The sequence below is a fragment of the Gossypium hirsutum genome, chromosome A03 (genome assembly GCF_007990345.1).
Source record: "Gossypium hirsutum isolate 1008001.06 chromosome A03, Gossypium_hirsutum_v2.1, whole genome shotgun sequence".
Lineage (NCBI taxonomy): Eukaryota > Viridiplantae > Streptophyta > Magnoliopsida > Malvales > Malvaceae > Gossypium > Gossypium hirsutum.
This window is the reverse complement of record NC_053426.1, coordinates 92,357,031-92,374,822: the sequence shown is the minus strand read 5'-3', so window position 1 is coordinate 92,374,822 and position 17,792 is coordinate 92,357,031. Positions and strand designations below refer to the sequence as shown.

At 35.8% G+C, this 17,792-nt stretch overlaps 1 non-coding gene across 1 annotated transcript; it reads left to right on the top strand.

The window, feature by feature from the left end:
• The first annotated feature begins 2,632 nt into the window (after window positions 1-2,632).
• On the top strand, window positions 2,633-2,739 carry LOC121227812 (small nucleolar RNA R71). Its single transcript, XR_005925334.1, has one exon. It is a non-coding gene; the product is annotated as a small nucleolar RNA R71 (small nucleolar RNA).
• The last annotated feature ends 15,053 nt before the right edge of the window (window positions 2,740-17,792 follow it).

Genomic DNA, 17,792 nt, shown 5'->3' with positions numbered 1-17,792 from the left:
TCACACACCTTTGTGGTTCCTTCTAAGCCCATGTGCATTTTAAAAATATGGGCCAAGTCTTCACACACCCTTGAACAAACCCATGTGTCCAGGTTGTGTGGCACACATGACCATTTCGCATAGCCATATGCAACCTCCTTCGGTTCTCCCACGCCCGTGTGAAAGCCCATACACCCATGTTGCTCGACCGTGTCTTGCGTACGACCGTGTGCCTTACCCATGTAACTCTCTGACTTGATTTAAAAATGAAAAACTACCTCCAGGTTTCACACGACCTAGGACATGCCCGTATGTCTAAGCAGTGGAATATTTTAAGCCGTGCCTCCATCGAATTTTTGAGAAATTAAGTCCCAGGATCCACACGGCCAAGGACACACCCATGTGCCCAAGCCGTGTAGGGCACACGACCATGTCACCAGGCCGTGTAACTCACTGTCGAACCCATTTTAGTGCACATGGCCTAGGACACACCAGTGTGTCCAGGCCGTGTAAGTCAATTTTTTTTTTTTTGAAAATTAATTAATTTGAAAATAACATGAAATCAAATTAAGAAAATTAGCAAAGTTAACACTCGGGTTACCTCCTGAAAAGCGCTTATTTAAATTCTAAGCTCGACTTACCTAGTACTCGCACGATCGCGGTGGTTTTCAAAGTCAAAACTCCTCTTTCTCGTTATCAATTCTATTATCAAAATAAGGTTTGAGTCAAGTACTATTTACCTTAAGTGGGTCGAATTCAGAATGAGTTACCTCGACTGTACCGTACAGAAAGACATTCAGTACCGTAAAAGGATTTGATCCGTTTGCATCAAGCTTCAAAGTGGCAATTCGAGGATCCATTTTATTTAACAGTACCTTGTCCCTCAACCTTAAATTAGTTTGTTCCATCCACCTGCTCATCATGACATCGCTTTGGTTCTGCATCATGTATTCTCAGTTTCTCCTTGACATGTGTCCATCATTCATCTAGTTCATTGATCTATAACATTCGTTCTTCATGAGTCATTCTTCTATTTTTGTCGCATGGACTGGAGCGTGGCTCCATTGTGTTTTTCCAAGGTGTTTCCTGCAGAGAATGTTGAGCCACATGGTTACTAATATTAACAAAACTTGAAAAATCATCTCGATCACTAGATGTCTTAACCGAATCAGGAGCTTAGAGAGTAATCATTTCTTTACCTACACGAAGTACTAATTCACCTATACCAACATCAATAATAGTTCTAGCAATTGCTAAAAAGGGCCGACCTAGAATCAAAGGTACATCACTATCTTCATCCATGTCTAAAACAATAAAATCAACTAAAAATATGAATTTATCAATTTTTACAAGAATATCTTCAATAATACCCCTAGGAAATCTAATGCTTCTATCTGCTAGTTGAATACTTATCCTAGCCTGTTTGGGTTTCCCAAGACCTAATTAGTTAAACATTTTATAGGGCATGACAATAATACTAGCCCTTAAATCAGCCAAACCATTATTAATATTCAAACTACCAATTAAACAAGGAATAGTAAAGCTCCTTGGATCTTTCAAGTTACTGGGTTGTTTATTTTGAAAAATGGCTGAGCAAACTGCATTTAGCTCCATATGCAACGAATTATCTAACTTTCTCTTGTTCGCCAAAAGCTCATTTAAAAATTTCACAGCATTGGGAATCTGCGAAAGAACTTCAATAAAAGGTAAGCTAATATGTAATTTTTTTAGAAGTTTAAGAAATTTACCAAATTTTTCGTCTGTGTAGTCTTTCTTCGTCACGTTAGGATATGGTACTTCAGGTTTATATTCCTTATCGACCAGTTTTTGTTCATTTTGGCTTACCTCGACCTTACTGTTACTTACCACACTTTCTTGCCTCAATTTTGATTCATATTCAACTAACTCTTCTTCATCTCAAACAGTAATTCTATAAAGCCACTCTCTTGGGTTAGTTTCAGTATTGCTAGGCAAACTACCTTGTGGTCGTTCTGAGATTAACTTAGCAAGTTGGCCTATTTGGTTCTCGAGCCCTTGAATTGACGCTTGCTGATTTTTAAGTGTTGCTTCAGTGTTTTGAAAGCGGGTTTCTGACACTGAGATAAACTTCGTCAACATGTCCTTGAGATTCGACCTTTTCGCTTACTGGTAAGGTGATTGTTAGAAGCCTGGAGGGGTTGTGCTCTCTGATTTCCTTTACCGCCCCAAGAAAAATTAGGATGGTTCCTCCAACCTGCATTATAGTGTGTTACTGTAAGAGTTATTTTGAGGCCTAGAATTATTACTCATATAATTTATTTGTTCGTTCTCTGTACTAGGACCATAGGGTAGACATTCTGGATTATTCATTCCTCCTCTATTCGTATCGCATTGCATCACCGAATGTACTTGTATAGAAACATATAAACCATTAGTTTAGTTCTACCTGATTCAATAACATGTGACTGCATCTAAGTTAAAAACACCGGCTGCTTTCATCAGCTTTGTCCTCATGACTTGCCACCGACAATTATTCAATGTCATCTCCTCTGTGAACTCATAAGCCACTTCGAGTGTTTTATTATTCAATGTACCATCGGCTGCTACGTTGATCAACTATCTAGTTAAGGGATTCAAACCATTGTAGAAGGTTTGAACCTATAGCCATAAAGGTAACCCATGGTAATGGCACCTTCTCAATAAGTCCTTATACCTCTCTCATGCATCATATAGGGTCTCTAAGTCAATTTGAACAAAGGAAGAGATATCATTCCTTAACTTGGTTGTCTTAGCCGGTGGGAAGTACTTCAGTAGGAATTTTTCGGTCATTTGATCTCATGTAGTGATAGAACCTTGAGGTAAAGAATTCAAAAACTATTTAGCTTTGTTCCTCAACAAGAAAAGGAACGACCGTAGGTGAATGGTGTAGTCAGAAATGCCGTTTATCTTGAACGTATCACAAACTTCCAGAAAATTAGCCAAATGAGTATTTGAATCTTCGTCTTGCAAACCATCAAACTGAAAAAATTATTGTACCATTTGAATAGTGTTCGGCTTCTATTCGAAATTATCTGCAGTAATAATGGGTCTCACAATACTCAATTCAGTCCCAGTTACAGTGGACTTGGCATAATCGTATATAGTATAATGAACAGGATCTGGATTTGCAGCAACTGCAGGAGGTAGCTGATTATTCTGATTATCACCCATCACTATACTCTTGCTCGTTTACTATACTCTGTCGACTCAGCCTTGCTTCTCTAAGATTTGTACGAGCTGTACTTTCAATTTCACTATCAAATAGTAATGTTCCTGACGGGTTTCTTCTAGTCATAAACTAAAGGAACCTGCCAGAAGCAAATAAAAGAAAAATTAGAAAAAAAATTAAAACTAAAAATAAGAATAAGAATATAATAAAAATAAAAATGGCTAAATTAATAAAAAAATAAGTGTTCCTAATATTTTAATCCCCGACAATGGCGCCAAAAACTTGATGGTCACTAAACTAACTATAATTACGACAAAGGCAAGCGCACCTATCGAACAATAGTGTAGGTACTGTGAGTAGGGAATATCGTATACACGAGGACTAAAAATACTAGTAATTACCGTTTTTCTATTATTTAGCCGATAAATTGAAGTGATTGTTTTTAATTTAAATTTACTAATCTAATTTAACTACGAATGTAACAGAGAATGAAATGGGAAAATAATCGAAAACAATCAATGAGAAAGAGAATACTTACGAAAGAATCCCCCAGGACTTCACCTATTATTTTGAATTAGAATTAAACGATTTATTCACTTGCGTCTTGATCCATATAAATGCCTCAATTATGTTAATAACTCTTTTGAGAGTAAGAACAACTGACTCTAGGTTGATTAATTGTAATCTCTTTCTAATTAAAACCCCTATCATCGCATTAACTTGATCTATGGGTTCCCCTATTAGATTTGACTCTAATCTGGTAGATTTATGTCATCCTATTTCTAGGATTGCATGCAACTCCACTCAATTATGTTAGATCTACTCTTAAATAAGGACTTTTGCTCCACTGAAATAAGCACATTAAACTTGCATTAATATCTCTGAAATATTAAAACAAGAAATAAGCAGTCATAATTAAAAACAAGAATCAAGTATTTATCGCGTAAATCAGAAATCAAATAATAAGATTCATTATAGGTTTCATCTTCCCTAGTATCTAGGGAATTTAGTTTATACTCCTGAATAGAAACGTCTCAAATTTAAGATAACAACAAGACATAAAAAAACTCAATAAAACTTTAAAGGAAATTAAATGGAGATATTCGATCTTGAAGGAGATCCACTTCCGAGTTGATTCTGATGGCCTTCTTCGAGTGTTCTCTTCAACCTTCTCTGAGTACCCCCTTAGGACTTCTTCTAATTGGTATTTATAGAGTTTAGAATGCTCAGAAAGCCTAAAAATTGGATTTTTCTGCATATTTAGGAAGCAGGGTGAGATATCACCACAGGCTGGCACATGGGCGTGTGGTCAGCTCGTGTGGAAATGCCCAGACCGTATGGATCTTGGAAATAGCTCTATTCGTCTAATTTTAGCTCATTCTTCACTCCTTCTACTCCCAAATGCCCTCCTAAGTATCGAAACATGAATTCAAAGGATTAGGAGTATCAAATTCACTAATTTAATCATTAATCATCCCAAAACGTATTAAGAATGGGAATAAAATATGTTACTTTTATAGCTTATCAACTGATTAAGCCATTCAATATATAAGAACAAACTAGATCTTAAAGCCACTTGGCATGTAACTGTACCATGTCACACCTCAAATATGTAAAAAAGAGTGCGCCAAATCATACACAATATAGAAGTTTGAATAATTTGTGAAGTATCACTAAAAATCAGCCCATACAAAGTATTGTATTTGGGTCCAACCAAATTTACTAAATACAATATTGAACCAAAAGAGGCTAGGAACAACAAGCCACCCCGATATAGTCATGTTACAAAAATAAACAAAAGGCTGACTCATTAGTGAATCTGCTGTCTGGATAAGTCCCTTCAAGAAACCACAATGCCCTAAAATACCTGAAAAGGGCTAAAGGAAGCTAGGTAAGTTCAAAAAGAACTTAGTGAGTTTCAAAAATAAACAATAACCTTCCAACCGAGGTTTCTAAAAATCATAGGAATCTCCAGACATCTTAGGCGTAAAAGGTCGCAATAAACCAAACAAACCTGCATATAATACAATTCACATGCAAATACAAGTCACAACTAAGTATGGTTCCTTGGTGGATAGTAACTGCATCTAAATACAATTCACAAGCTATCACATATTATGACTAAGTTTTATGCATTGGAGAATACTATCCGCATTCTAAGTACAATTCAAATATGCATAGTTCAGTATTAGGTGTTGATACATTCAAGTACAGTTCACATGCGGTACTCTTACAGACATTTATACACCCTTCCCTGTGCTAGCTTTAGATCCTTTGAACGCTCCAAAGAGTTAATGTTCCATTTCCACGATATTGCTCCGTAAAGCTAGTGTTCCATCCGAACCTTTGCAAATCCTCCTCCTTATTACTTTTAAGACATGTGTGTTCCTCTGCAAGGTCGGGGTCCTTCATCAATCTCGGTTTGCATTCACATGTTCTACCTAAGGCAAAATGTATAACATATCATATTCTCTATTTACTTTTCCCATGACAACCACACTTCAATATGCCTTCATTACCCCTCTTTCCACCATTCTGAATATTGAGCTTATGCACCAAGGAATGAGTATCCATTTCAATTATTTATGCACATTTATTTAAGTTTCGTATTTGCAGTTTGTAATCACAAAAATGCATATACAAGTTCTAAAGGTATAACTAACTTTAAGCTAGTTTGTTATTTATCAAAAACAAAAGTGAAAGGAACTCACTCGAAATTTCTAGAAAAGCTTTATCTACTCAACCCGTTCTTTTCCCTTCTTACTAGAGTTTTCTCCCACCTCTTTGGATTAATACAATAAAACATCTCTAGTAAATACAAAAATAACTAAGGTTGTTACGTAAATTAAGAATAGAAAACATGCAACAATTTAACCAAAAGAAAGTTTCTTTTCTTCCAAAACTTCCAATGAAAACTTATATATAATTTCAATTACTCTTTCATTTCCTAATATTTGAACTAAAGGAAGACTTAAGAAATTACCAGAAATTGGCTCTAAAGGCAATTTATAAATAGGTTAAATTCGTATGTTCTTCCTTCAAGCAACAAAGAGCACTTCTAATTTTCTTCAGAGATAACAAAAAATAACTGAGAAAAGGAACATTAAAATCTTTCATCTTATAATACCTCTATTTTTTTAATATCAAACTAAGCTCTTCCCACTCTAAGCAGGATCCCTAATCATATTATATCCATACCAAATTCTACTAATTAAATACAACCATCAAGACACTCCAGGTGTCATGCACAGTGGCACATTCCTTGCCTAAGGTTTGACAGGTAACTGGTACCTGTCCTACCTACCAGGGGTTAATAATCGAAAGATTAACTTCACAACAATTGAACCCGCCACTAACGTGTTCGCACATAGGAGAGCTCGTCAATTGCGGAATGGGAGTCCTCAAAATGGCAAAACACAACCAAACAGTTCGCTAAAGGATGCGCCTAAATAAAACCAATCTAATCTTGCTAATTAGATGGGTTCATTTACAAGTTCCTTACTAAATTCATCCGATCAACCGCCATAATACAGATTCAAAAATTTGGGGTGTGATAGTGTGCCAATACAATTGTTGCGGTTCGTCTAACGATGCATCTCGTGTGTTAGTATAATTGCTTCAATTTATTCAATGATGCACCATGTGTACCAGTATAATTGCTTCAGTTCGTTCGGTAATGCACCTCGTGTGTCAGTATAATTGCTTCAGCTTGCCTGATGATGCACTATGTGTACCAGTAGCTTTTCTTTGATATATCCAATGATGCACTACAGTGCCAGATTTAGATGCAGGTTGTCTATTCCATGTATCGGACTTTAAATATGAGTTATGTTGATAGGAAATATAAATCGCAAATTAGTTAATTGATATTTGAAAAAGAATTCAACATTATGAAATTGTATTAAAGGTACGTATTTATGATATATATTTATCGATAGCATATGAAAGATCATATGAATTGGTTGAATGAGCCTGAGGGTCGATATAGAATAATAATGGCAGATTTGATTTGTAACACCCTATACCCGACCCGATCATTGGGTTCGAGTACCAAGTGTCACAATGAACCTGAGTTACTTAACAAAACTCTAACTTGGTACGCCATGATTAATCCATATTTACCACATAACTTTACTCTAATATCTTTAATTAACAACAAGTTTCAAAACATGACTACAAATAAATTTTCTACAAGTTCTAAGGTTCTTAAGATCAATCGCCTTATTGAACATCAACAATTATTTACATTGACTTAAAACTTAAGACTTCATTATAATTACACTTAATCAACCCTCAAAGAGTGACCTCTGAGGATGCCCTTTTATATACGTCAAACGAATACTACGCCCTTTGTGTGAACTTGGCGGTGTCTAGCTTGCTCCCTACCTATAACAGCTCTGTTAGTCTTTGATCCTACGAAAAATGAAACCACTCATAAGTTCAAATGAACTTAGTGAGATTCATTACCATTAATTAAAAATGAATAACTCAACATTTCGTAAGTATAAATATTTTAATGCGCGTAAGTAAACTCCCTGAATTTCTTGTAAGTTTTCGCAGTTCACTGATGTAGATGACGCCCATATGTTCTCCTTGAATGAATCATTGGCGGACATATCGAGCTTATTTAGTTGCAATTTTACTCTTATTGACAACATTTTTCTGAAACTTGACCTTGTCTAACTTCATCTTAGACTTCCATTTTACCTTCATGGTATGACTCATCAAAAATAACCATATACGTGAATATGTAGATTGGCGACCACTATTTGAGGACCTGTAGATATCTTGTCACAACTACAAATTCTTACTTTAATCCCTTCATTCCACACTAAACTCAATAATGACTAATTTACTAATATCCTCATTTGCAGCCTTCAATATGAGTTTTGGCTAACAGATAAGCACTCATTTCTTTGCAGACTCACACTTGCAAGATAGTCTCATAGGACTTTCCCACTACAGATCATCCAACAAGATATTCCCAACAATCGCTTGCCCCCAGCAAGCTATCCCATCCTTAGATTATTGGTGGACTTCTACATTAGGTAGTCTTCAGTAGACTTCCCAACACTAGATAGTCCTGACAGATGATCTCTTTCTTTATTAATCCTTGCCGGACTTTATCAATCAGTCAATCACTAGCAAACATTCCCTCTAAGATAGTCATTTTCAGACTTCCCACTTTTTTGGCGATCTCTTTACAAATAAACCCTTAGAACTAGAACATGGGAACCATTTTGCTTCCTCTTAACCTTGATTGGCTTGTCCGTCCCCTCTAGCAGACTCTTACTCAAGAATACCCAAAAGAAAAATACCACTTTAACCCTTTATAACCTTGCTCAAAGCGTATTCATATATTCATCTTATCTTAGTATATTGGCTAAACCCCTTATTAGCATGCTTGTCAGCATTCCCAGACATGTCATGATCACTATGTTAGATTGCTCACGGCACAAGTCATACAATGACTTCTTTTTTTATGCACTGACAGAATTCCCTGTTTATCGTCCTAGCGAACTTCAATTCACCATAAGGCGTACATGTTCACCATTATATCATGACATGGCTAACCATGGACTTTTTATCCCTAAGAGAAAGTAAACCTCTTCCAAGGTATCGCTCCGAAGATCTTGTATTCCATTTACACGATGTCACTTCGAAGAGCTAGTATGTAACAGCCCATTTTTAGTGAAATCGGAACAGTGGTTTCGAGACCACAAATTCGATCTAAAATATGATTTATTTTTATTTCATTATACGATCCATATTATAATAAGCATGTCGTGTGAAAAAGTTGATATGAAAATTTTATCGATTAAGTGTTTAATTACGAGAAGAACTAAATCGCATAAAATGCGAAAGTTGAATTCTAGTAGTTATAAGGATCAAATAGCTATGGAATTAAAAACCAGAGGTCCTTATATGGTCATTAGACCATTAAGAAAAGTATCTAGATTTTTCTTGATGACTCATCCATGGAAATATAGAAAAAAGGCAACGACTAAATTGGAAATATAAAAATACTTAATTAATTAAAAACATGATAAAAGAAATCATCTTATTTTATGTCATCTTCAACCTAAAGCACATGGAAACCTTAGGAAAGAAGAAAGAAACTTTCAAGGCCTAATTGGGTAAGTTCTCTTGTCCTGTTTTTTGTAATTTTGGTATTTTTAAAATAGGGATAACTTAATCTCTTTATTTGAGGGATTAATTTGAAAAGCTATCAAGGTATGAACATGGGTCATGGATTTATATTTGAAAATTATAAATTTATGGTAGAAAATGAAAGATTATTGATAGATAAACAACTTTTGCAAAGCGATTTTTGATGAAAACATGACTTACGGACTAAAATGAAAAGTTGTAAAATTTGATAAAAAATTCTAAAATTTTATGAATAAATGTGCTGTAAAATTTGTAATGCGGCCTTGGTTAGGCTTGGAATAGGGAGTAATTTGCACAAGTTTCATTTTACGAGCATAAGGACAATCAAAATTTATAGAAAAGTTAAGGGCAAAATAGTAATTTTACCTAAGATGCAAATTGAGTCCATTCAAATATGAAATCTGTGAAATTGATGGTTAAATTCAATTATATAGATCCAGACAACACTAATTCGAGGTTAGATCGAGAAAAAGAAAAGGTTACGGATTAGTAGACTTTTTACGCGAACAAGTGTCAAGGTAAGTTCGTGTAACTTAATCCGCATGTAAATATGTTAAATTGAATGTTGTGTTGTATGGAATGTGGCTTATATCTATGTACATTGTATGCTATGATGGAAAATTTGATACATGCTTGAAATGGTGATAAAGGGGTTAAGTCCCGATTGAATATTGAATTGTGATGATTATATGTGCTTCCTGAAACTAATAAGGTTCTGCATTTGTTGCGAACAGGACTTAGCTCGAACAAGTAATCCAAACTAAGGATTTAGCCTGAACGGGTAATCTCGATATAATACCTCTCTAGCATACATTATGGTTAGGGTTTAGCCCGGACTAGTAATCCTAATCGAGCTCCTCTGAGCTTACGTTACATAAAGGATTTAGCCTGGACTGGTAATCCTATTATACGATATGTGGCTCGAGTGAGTGTTTCTTGGTTAAATGCCCTAAAGGGTACCCTAGAATAAGAAATTGACAGATTATTGAATCGTACACTTTGAGTGTACTACTTGAGCCTCCATCGGAATTCAATGATTCAACAGACATAAAACTCTTGACATGGTATGAAAATTATGAGATGAAATGATAATGTCTTGAAAGTGTATTGCATGATGAGCTTATCTATTCTTACTTGATGTATATGTAAACTTTGTGACTAACATGTTTGATTGGATACATGTGTTTAGGAAATTTATCCAAATGGATGGAAAACTTGTTATTGTATGCTTAGATTTGATAAATAGGATTGGTAAGTTTAGTTTTTGTTATACGAACTTACTAAGCAAGTAATGCTTACTTCGTTTATTTTTCCCTTGTTTTCTAGTGCTCGAAAGCTCGCGAAGGTTGGAGACCGTTGGAGCATCATCACACTATCAACTAGTCCTTTTGGGTATACTTAGTAAAATCATTTTGGTATAATGGCATGTATAGGACAACTTGGCCAACAGTGGCTTGAAATGTTATTTTGTAACCTAGCCATCGGAATGGCTAGTAATGGTTCATTTTGGTATGACTAAATAGATTATTATGATATATATTTACACATGTTTTATGTTAAGAATATGTGATCAATGTTGTGAATGCCTAAGTTAAATTAAGGTAAGGTTGTGATCATGTATGCTTGTAATGATATGCCTTGTTGAATGATGAAATTTTCTTAAGTTGAATGCTTGGATTGGTTCGTATTGGATGTGTGTTTCAAGTGCAGGTCTTGGGTGAAATTTGGGTGAGAAATAGAGCTAGAAATGGCTTCATCTTGTCTGCACGGGCATGTGTCTAGACCGTGTGTGACACACGGCCTGGTAACATGGGCATGTGGTTAGGCTGTGTGTCTCCCATACCTTAATTTTAAGAAACAAAATGCTCAAAATTGGGCACACGGGCAGAGACATGCGCATGTGACTCATTCGTGTATGTCACACAACCTAAAACACAGGCGTGTGTCTTGGCCGTGTGAAACCTGCACCTAATTTCAAATTGAATTAATTAACCACACGGCCTAGCGCACGGGCCTGTGCCATGGTCGTGTGTGCAAGTCAGAGAGTTACACGGGGTCAAACACGGCCTCTAGCATAGACGTGTCCCAGGGTCACACGGGCGTGTCCCTTGGACCACACGGGCGTGTGAGCCCTGCACCTTGGAAAAATTTTGAAAAGTCGCGAAAAATTCTTAAAGCTCTCGGTTAAGTCTCGAATCGATTCTAATGCTCGTAATGGGCCTCGAGGGTCCAATTAAGGGACGTTATGAGTGATCTTGGTAAGTGAATAGTAACTTTCATGAGTTATCTATAAAATGTTCTAAAAGTTCTAGTACTGCTTCGAAACCCTATTCCGACGATGGATACAAGTTAAGGGTGTTACATAGTAGATAACCATTCTACAATGCCACCAAACTTCCTCTAATCCCCTTTCAATTTGTCCATTCCTCCATTACCCCAATTTTTCCTATCTTCATCTAGCCCGTGAAAGTAACTTCCTCTATACTCTGCATTTTTATAATATAAATTTCACGTATAACATTCCACACACTATTATAACAAGAGTTACACCACATATCAATACATCTATACACGATTCAAAGATAATAATTACAATTATTCATGTATTCACATAGCCATATGCATGCATGGCTTTCTCATTCACCATAATCATATACAATCATAGAAATCAGACCAGACATATAAGTAGACCATATAAGTAACACAACAACTAGTAGATACCCAAAGGTGGAGTATAGAAACTCACATGTTATCCTTTGTCCTTGCCAGGTTAGCTTTTCCAAATGCCAGCATCCTGACAATAGTTTACCAGATTATCTACTTACTGGTCTCAAACCTCAAGACCATTGCTCCAAGCAAAGCTTTCCTCATCTTTCTCTTTTTCAGAGTAACCAAAGAAGACAATGCTGAAGAGGAGAAAACAAAATAGAATTAAGATGATTTTCTGCCAGCAGAATGATCCTCCTCATACATATTTATACCTCTTTTTCGCACGATCACCACAATCCCACATAACCATCCACCATTAATCATCTTGTCTCTCAATAAGGAACCAATTAATTCCAACTCAGCTGCACCAGGATTGAATCCCAATTATTTGTCCTTCAACCACTACAGTTTCCAGATTTCTCAATAGCATCCGTTGATTGCCGCAAAATGTGTCAATGTTTGACTGGAAAATACTACACTAAAAATATAAGAAATAGAGCAGCGATGTCTTCAAATATACTAGTCAAATTGTAATATAGTAATATGTTACAACAGACACATGAAAGTACTCTGATGATCATACCCAAAGGAGGATGAATTAAATCTATTAAAAATCTATTTATAATAATAAGTCTAAATGGTAATAATTAAATTATATATTATAATAAATCATAAAAGAGATGAATATTAGAAATTAAATAGCTAAAATAAATAAACAAAGGACTAAATCGATTAAACCAATCAGGAAGATTAACTCGTTTCAGGGGTTGTAATTAACTTAGGATGTGGGTTTGGATGGATTAGCTATTAACTAACCAATTATTACCACTTGTGTTGGGAAATATTCCCATATTGTAGTAAACATATAATTGTTTTCTATGTATTTGAACAGTTAATAAATATGTTTCACATTTCACTGTTATTTCTTTTGTATTTATGTCTTTCATATTTTGCATGCATAACAAAATTGTGACAAACAAATATCAGCTCATTGACTGTCTAAGTTCAAACTAATGATAAGTGGCATTGTAAGAACGTGTACATTGCGAGAAAGACAACTTACTTCAATAGATAATCTAAACGAGTCCATAATCCAGTAAAAGAATCAAAGTGCGCATTTGATTCAAATATTGAGAAGGATTATTATGTAATCTACAATTCCAATTTGGAAGATGCCTAGTCTTGGCTATCAAATTACTTGACTCTAAGGGTAGAGAAATAGATGTATGCATTGGCAGAATGATATAATAGACTAAACCCAAGATGAATTAATTCTAAATCTGTTTATGAATTAATTCACTTGTGACATTCATAATGTGATTTATCTAAATCCTGAGTTCGTCACTAACCATGCGTACGTAACTCATGTGCTTTGATATCAGTGGAGGCTTATGCTCTAAAGATGATCGAGTCGATAGCTAGTATGCTGGGTGCATAACTTGTGTATGTCATGGCTTTACTAGCACCAGTGGAATTCATAGCTCAATTAAAGAGTTAACGATATCTTCTCGTTGGCATTGTGTGGATTGATCAATATGGAACGTGGCAACGGGTTTCTTGTTCTCGAATGAGCAATTTATCATAGTCATTTGCTTGCTTCTGAATATCTTTATATTAGACCGAGTTAAGAGAGAATCAGATTCACGGAGACGACTTAGTCAGAGATACCGAAGAAAAGGTTAAAATGATTTGCAATTGCATAAAAGTCGCATCGGATAGACAGAAATCTTATGCGAATTTGAAACGGAAGGAGATCGAGTTTCAAATCGAGATAGAGTGTTTTTGAAAGCATCCCCGTGGAAGAAAGTCCTTAGATTCGGTAGAAAAGGCAAGCTGAGTCTATAGTTTATTGGACCTTATGAGGTGACAAGAGAGAAATTGGCCGGTAGCATACCGATTAGCCTTGCCTCGTGAGTTAGAGAAAATTCATGATGTATTCCATGTACTGATGTTGCGCCGCTTCCGATCTTACCCCTCACACGTGATTTCACCAGAAGAAATTGAAATAGGTACGGAAATGACCTATGGTGAAGAGCCGATTAAGATTTTGGATTGAGAGGTCAAGAGGTTGAGGAATAAAAGTGTAGCACTTGTAAAAGTTTTGTAGCATAGACACGGAGTTGAGGAAGCCACGTGGGAACCTGAAGAGACTATGAGAGATCAATACCCGAACTTCTTCACTGGTAAGATTTTCAGGGACGAAAATCCCTAAGGGAGAGAATTATAACAGCCTGATTTTTTGCCTAGTCGGAACAGTGGCTTTGAGACCACTAACATGAGGTCAGAGAAAGTAATTTACTATTATTTTAGAGTTATAACATGTTTATATTAGTGCATGAAAAATTTGGTAAAGTAATTTTAGTGTTTGTGAGCTTAATTGCGAAAAAAGACCAAATCACATAAAATTCAAAAGTCTTAATTTGATAGTTAAGGGTGTTAAATTGCCATGAAACTTAAAATGGGGGTCTTTAAAGGGCAAATATACCTTTAGACTATAGCTTGGCTGGCCATGTGACAAAGAAAATCTAATGGTCAAAGTATTAGGTATTTGATGACATAATGTGTAATCAATAATACCCTAAAAGCCTAGCCATCATCTTTTTCCTCCATCTTTCTTCTTAACCGAAAATATCAGCCATTAGAGGGGTTGTTGAAGCTTGAAATTTCAGCCATTTAGTCTCTCTACAAGTGATCTTGATGATTTTTCATAATGATTTTTGCACCTTTAGAACCCTTGTAGCATGAGCTTGCAAATGAGGGGACTATTTTGCAAAATGGTTGAAAGTCTAGGGTTTTACCATGTAGTAGACATGTTGATTTCTAAAATTTTATTGAAGAATATGAGTTATGGTTGAGAAATAAACAACTTTTGTGAAGTAATTTTTATGGAAGCCCTAATTAGGGACCATTTTGCATAAGTAGAAAAATTAGATGGTAAATGTGAGAAATAATGGGAATTTTGGGTTGCTAAAAGAGTAAAAGGGTTCGGTTATGCTTAAGATATGAAGAAATTTTATGAAAATCAATTTTTAGAACTAGGGGTAAAATGGTCGTTTTGTAAAAAATATAGGGGCAAAATGGTCATTTTGCCCAATTATAAATTGTTGAGTACCTAGATCATTAAAATGATTACATTTGTGAATTTTTATCATTATAGATCAAGAATTGCAAAATTTGGGCCTAAACCAGGGAAAGCAAAGCAAGTAGACTAAGCCGAACGAGTAGCTTACATTTTGTATACCGAGGTAATGTGTAAATAATGCAACTACATTGTTATCAAATGTGCATGAATTTTAATAGCATAAATTGCTTGATTGTGGTAATGAAAATACATGATGATAATTGAGATAATAGAACTCCCGGGTGAACCCTAGGAGCAAATCGGATATTCATGCCATGACATTTGGGTCATTTGTGTGCTAGTGTAAGACATGTCTGGGACATGGATCAGCCAAATTACGAGAGCTAATGTAAGACCATGTCTGGGACATGGCATTGGCATGGAGTTGAGAGCTAGTGTATGACATGTCTGGGACATGCATCGGCCTCGAGATGTAAGCCAGTGTAAAACATGTCTGGGACATGCACCGGCTACGAGATGTGTCAGTATAAGACCATGTCTGGGAGATGGCATTGGCACAGATATGAGAGAGCTAGTGTAAGACCATGTCTGGGACATGGCGTAGGCCTCGATTTCGATAATCAGTGTAAGACCATGTCTGGGACATGGCATCGGCATTACACCCTCTGTTTTAGGCTTAATGAATATCCAATAGCATTTCCAAATGGTTCAATAGAAAGAGTTACAGTTTAATGTAAAACGAGAAAAGTATAACCATGTTGTGAATGGTACAGGTACCTATTTGAAATGTATGAGATATGAGCTTAGTATATGCTATGTGAATGGTACTGGATAGTGATGAGTAAGTTATGCTTATACCTATTTTTTTATTATGAGCATGATGATGATTGGTAAAGTTGTCATTATTTTTATTTTCATGCAACTTACTAAGCTTTATGCTTACCCTATTTCTTTCCATTTTCTTATAGTGCCGCCTAATTAGCTCGTGGATCAACGGTTGTCGGAGGCATCAATCACACTATCAATTGAAGCACTTGGTATAGTTAGATCTATTTATTTTGATTATGGCATGTATAGGTCTCTTTGATTTTGTTTTAGTGTCACATTATTTTGAGGCCAAATGTGTTGGCTTGCTTTAACATTTGATTCATTTTGTACAAGGCCATGAAAAATGGCTAATATTGAAGTTATTATATGAATGTAAAGTAGTCTTTCATGAATGAGAAATTGTTAATATGGTTGAAATATATGAATCGTATATAGACTTTAGCTACGGTTGTTAGGTTGTGAAATCATACTAATTTAGTTTTTGATTATGTTGGTTGTTGTTATATTGTGTTTTAGGGTGGCAAAGGGCTTAGATAGCCCTATATTATCCACACGGGTAGACACATGGGCGTGTGTCTAGGCCGTGTGTGACACACGGCTAGCCTCATGGGCGTGTTGTCTGGCCGTGTGTCCCCTGCACGTAAAAATTTCAAGTCAGTATGCATGGTAATAAACACACGGACAGAGACATGGCCATGTGTCTCAGCCGTGTAAAGGACACGGCCTAGCACACGGGTGTATGCCTTGGCCATGTAACCCTTAAGGACTGATGACGTCAAAAATAGAATGTCAAGATTTTTAGACACGGGCGTGTCATGGCCGTGTGAGGCACATGGGCCATGGACACAAGTGTGTGTCATGCCGTGTGAAAACCCCTGTAGGTTTGAATTTAGAATTTAATTCACACGGGCGTGTCCCTAGAGGCTTAGGCCGTGTGTGTCACACGGGCCATCAGTACGGCCGTGTTATAATGAACATACAGGCGTGTTACCCTTCCACACGAGCGTGTGCCCTGTTTCAAGGGTCACTTTTATTAAGTAGGTTTAAGGACCTGAGTTGGTCCCGAGTGGTTTTCAAGAGATGTTGGGGGTCTTGTAGGCCCATGTTTAGGAGATTTTAGCAAAGTTTGAAAAAGTTTTAAATTTTAACGGGCTCGTATGATCTGACTTATTACATACGTATGTGATTTGTGAACGATAATGCCTCATACCCAGTACCGGTTTTGAATTCGGGTAAGGGGTGTTACATAACTGGTTAATTATTTGGTTGATACTTCCTTATCTTCCGACCTCACTTTCTCAACCAGGATAAATTATGATTGTAACAGACTGTTATTAGTCAAATCGGAACAGTGGTTTCGGGACTATAAATTTGAAGTCAAAATTAGCATTTTATTATTATTTTAATGTCTACATCATGATAATGTGATTGTGTGAAAATTTCGTTAAGAAATTTTATCGTTTTGTTGGTCAATTTGATAAAAATGACTAAATCACGTAAAAAGTAAAAGTGGAGTTCTATTAGCTAAAGGTATCTAATAGCTATAGAACCTTAAAGTTAAGGTCCTTAAGTGGTAATTAGACCATTATTATGATAGTGGATGATAATGGCATGGCATAATTGAAATTTTAAATTACTAATAAGGTTAAATAGGTAATTAAGCAATTAAGGTTAATTATAATAAAACAAAGATTAAAGTCATCATCTTCAAAGTTTCTTTGACCGAAAATTTAAAGGAGAAGAAGCCATTGTTATTTTTATATTCGACCAAGCTTCTCATGCTCATTTAGGTAAGATTTTTGTCTCGTTTTTAGTGATTTCTATGTTTTTAAGATC